Source organism: Schistocerca piceifrons, chromosome 4, assembly GCF_021461385.2.
Source record: "Schistocerca piceifrons isolate TAMUIC-IGC-003096 chromosome 4, iqSchPice1.1, whole genome shotgun sequence".
In the NCBI taxonomy this organism is placed as follows: Eukaryota; Metazoa; Arthropoda; class Insecta; order Orthoptera; family Acrididae; genus Schistocerca; species Schistocerca piceifrons.
The window spans coordinates 589,079,610-589,083,565 of record NC_060141.1 but is presented as its reverse complement, the minus strand read 5'-3'; the positions used below and the strand labels follow the sequence as shown (position 1 = coordinate 589,083,565).

Sequence of the window (3,956 nt, the reverse complement as noted above, 5' to 3'; positions counted from 1 at the left end):
GTTTAGGGGCATAAATCTGTCAGTAATTTTATATTAATTCTAGTGTTCAGTTTTTACCATGAAGTAAAACAAAACTAAACTCAGCCCCAACGGGCCATGGATGCCCAACGGCATCGACCGGCCGCCATGTCATCCTCAGCCCGAAGGCGTCAGTGGATGCGGATACTGAGGGGCGTGTGGTCATCACACCGCTCTCCTAGCTGTATGTCAGTTTACGAAACTGAAGCCACTACTACTCAATCAAGTAACTCCTCAGTCTGCCTCGCAAGGGCTGAGTGCATCCCGCTTGCCAACAGCACTCAGCAGACCGTATGGTCACCCACCCAAGTGCTAGCCCAGCCCAACAGCGCTTAACGTCGGTGATCTGACGGGAACCGGTGTTACCATTGCGGCAAGGTCGTTGGCTATCATGATGTAAGGCCAGTGCATTTAGATAACGTCTAGTTCACGTCGCATTAGGCTATAACTTACAAGAATTCCCTTAAAATGACGATCCAAGATCGACCATGAAATTGTCGACATGAATTGTAAGTCGACGGAGAGCTACACCACACAAGGGGTCATTTTCTGTACCACATGATGAATACTCTGAACTGAACTGAAGAGCAGGAACCTAGCTGTGGCAGCCCTCCATTCCACCTCAAATGGGGATAAAATGCTAGCTTACCTTGTGGGACAACTCAAACTCACAAAAGCGTTGCTCTGAGGAGAAAAATAGGTACGCCGACGTCGCAGCATGAGCAAAAGGGAGGAGACGGTACGATGAACATCGTCAGCGTAATCGGGTTCGCCTGTACTTTTCTTATTATATATCCTGTTTATAGCCAGCTCTGGCAGGGCTGATAGTCGTCCCTCCGCCTAGTTCTAGTTTCGTAAGCGAGGTTCGCGTACGCGGTAGAAACAGATTGACGTAGTAACTGCGGCCCGTTGGCGAGACGGGTGAAAGAGGTCTGGCGGAGGAGGAGGAGGAGGAGGTGGTGGTGGTGTGTTTATTCCTTTCGCAGAGGCCCCTGTACCGAGATGTCAGAGGGAAGGAGGCAGGGTGGGGAAAAAGCTGGAATATTGGATAAAGGCTGGAAGGAGAACAAAGAGGGCCGCGGAGGAGACGGCGGGCGGGCAAGACTTCATTTCGGGGATGCCTTTGATGGCGGCGGGAGGCCGATCCGTCATCCCGCGGCGCGCAGCCTCCATACCCAGGGCGGCCGTATTGGATTACCGGCCGCCCTCGCGAAAAACAAAAGTGGGCGGAAAAGAGGCGCACGCGCGCGCTCACTGCATACCCAGGCAGGGGTTTGGCCGTGGCTGCGGGCTGCGATTGCCGCCCCGCCACAGGTACGCCTGCGTCACGCAGTGGTGCGAACGTAGCCAGGGAGACAATATAAAGGAGGGTCCGCCAGGTGCAAGGGGTTACACAGTGATACGGAACACATCAAAAACGGTTTTTGCTGACTAAAACAGAATAGTGCCTTCAAGAGAGCCCTCAGCGGCTGTCTGTGCGAATTGACGCTAAGCCTTGCGGAAACATCGGCCCAGTTGATTGAAAGGTATTATTCGAGGATACGTCGCCCAAATTGATATCGCATACTGACCACTGACTCAGTTTTAGTATCACTGTATCACATGAAATACCTTCGTAGACCATATAAGTTACCTTTCATTTTGGAGTGTACACAGGAGGGGCAGAATACTACAGGTGGACCAGCAACTTACGCAGATGATGCGCTGCACCTACGTCAACATCTACATCTACTCATATACTCCGGAAGCCACCACATGGTAGCCAACACATCAGTATATACAGTAGCATACAACCACATAAACGAAACATATACACAAAGTTTTTGTTTTGTATGAGACAATGACTGACATCGTCCCAGAACTAAACAAAAAAACCTCCAATCCTCCAGTTCTGGCAGAACTTTTTCAGGAACGTCTCTTTTTCTTTTTCTTTTTTTTTTTGTCAGGTAAGTCTCTGAACTGGTATGCTCCTCCCATTTCATCACAAAATTGGGAACCGCTCTTATGCCACTATCAACTCTTCTGCCAATTTTTTTTTCTTTTTTGAGTCATCAGTATTCTGACACGTTTGATGCGGCCGACCACAGATTCTTCTTTTGCGCTATGTAAACCTCATCATCTCTGAGTAGGTACATTGCCGAACGCTGTTTTTTCTTAGTTTTTTTGCAGTCTTGCTTTCATTATCAACGGCAACGTTTGTTGCAGCCAAACTGATCCTGTTAGCAGCTTGGGTGCATGGGCCGTTAAGCTGATTGAACGACAGTTCTCCCACTTATCTGCGCTTCTGCTATTGGCTGAAAAGAATACCGACTCTAAAACATTAAAGGGTTCCTACACGAGGCTCTTCATGCTTTTGCTTAACATTTCACATGTTGACATATCCCCACCTCTGGCACCTCAGTTCTGGGCACAAACTGTGAACAACATAAAAAAAAACTGGGCAACTGGGTGTGTCTGTAATAGCCACAATGTATATTATCTTTATGTATTTCACTTCACATTTCACTCAGAGTTTTGGTAATTGTCGGAGCCCCGCACGCATATTCAATATATTTATGAGCACTATGTAAGTATGTACATCCATTCCTTCCCTCATCTGATGAATGTAAAGCATGAATGACAGTGTACAAGATAAATTTCAGTATGTAGGTCTGAGGGAGTAAAAAGTAGTCTGCTACTGTGGCAGAATGGCCAACCCTATAAAGCACGTACCAGATGTCAAAGATGTTTCTGTCCGCTTTAGACGAAGCTCCTTTATAGGTTGGCACCAAGTAATTGAAAGTTCTCTGGGCACCTTCGAAAGAACGGGTCACGTGGGTTTCAAAAGAGTTTACTCGACAGTTTTCAGGGAGACCCAAGACGGGCGACACCGACTAAGTGTGAACGTGCCTGTTCATATTTCGTCTTGCTCTCATTGCTCATCGAGAGGTATATGTTTTTTTTTTTGTTTTGTTTTTTTTTTTTTTTTTGCTTTCCGAACATTTAAATCAGTTGCACATAGCCACACATGCTCTACCTCTGTTCAGACAAGTGGATTCGTGATTTCGTGATGTATCTTCTCAGTTCAGTGTGATTTAGTTCGTTGGTGATATCACGAGTGTAGTTTAATTGAACAGATTTCTGAAACGTCGCTAATTTCGATTTCAGTTCGCAATCTAGTTTCCACATGTCTTTGTTGTCTCAGCACGTGTGAAGTACGGATCTAAGAGCCTTTAGTTCGCAGATCGTGTCCCACAGTAATGTGTCTTGTCCAATTTGCTTAGCCGTTCTGAATTTTACCCCTCATGTTATGCAGAATTTTTGTTTGTGACGACCACGTGTTCACAGATTCTGAGAATCGTTACGTGTCACAGTTACCGACTCTCGGGGTAAAACTTCAAAATTACTTTCAGAGTTTCTTCTATGATGCAACTGTTAACAAATTCTCCTTATCGGTGCATTCTTGTTCACTTGTTTCGGGCACTCGAGCCAAGGGAACGATCGTTTTCCAACCGCGTACATACTGATGAAGTTTTCTTTTTGTTCTTATATTTGTCCTGAATCTCTAATATATGTGTATATGTGCGTGAATGTCGACATTGAAAGATTCCTCTGACCCTTCCATAATTAATAACTAATGACAAATCGTGCTAGAGTCACCAACACGCAGCTAAAAATGTAATTTTGTAACTCAGCCGAGAGAGTTTATGAAGAACAGCATCCATCACTCATTTATAAGTTGTTTAGTTCATTAGTTTGTTCACTTGTGCCTTCAATAAACGTGAAATTTTTACCAGAGCACGTGCTTACGTATACCCTCGCAAACTTCCTACTGATATCCTTGTGCAACAGATAAATATGGCCGAGTTATTTATTTAATATTTATTCACCTACCATAAATGTGCAGATCCGGCAACACAGTTCATTTAAACATCAAAGGTTCTTCTTCCATATACAGG

The 3,956-nt window shown here is 45.2% G+C and overlaps 1 pseudogene; it reads right to left on the bottom strand.

Annotated features, from left to right (window-relative positions):
- Positions 1 to 287: 287 nt before the first annotated feature.
- LOC124797054 lies at positions 288 to 405 on the bottom strand (annotated as a pseudogene).
- Positions 406 to 3,956: the final 3,551 nt, after the last annotated feature.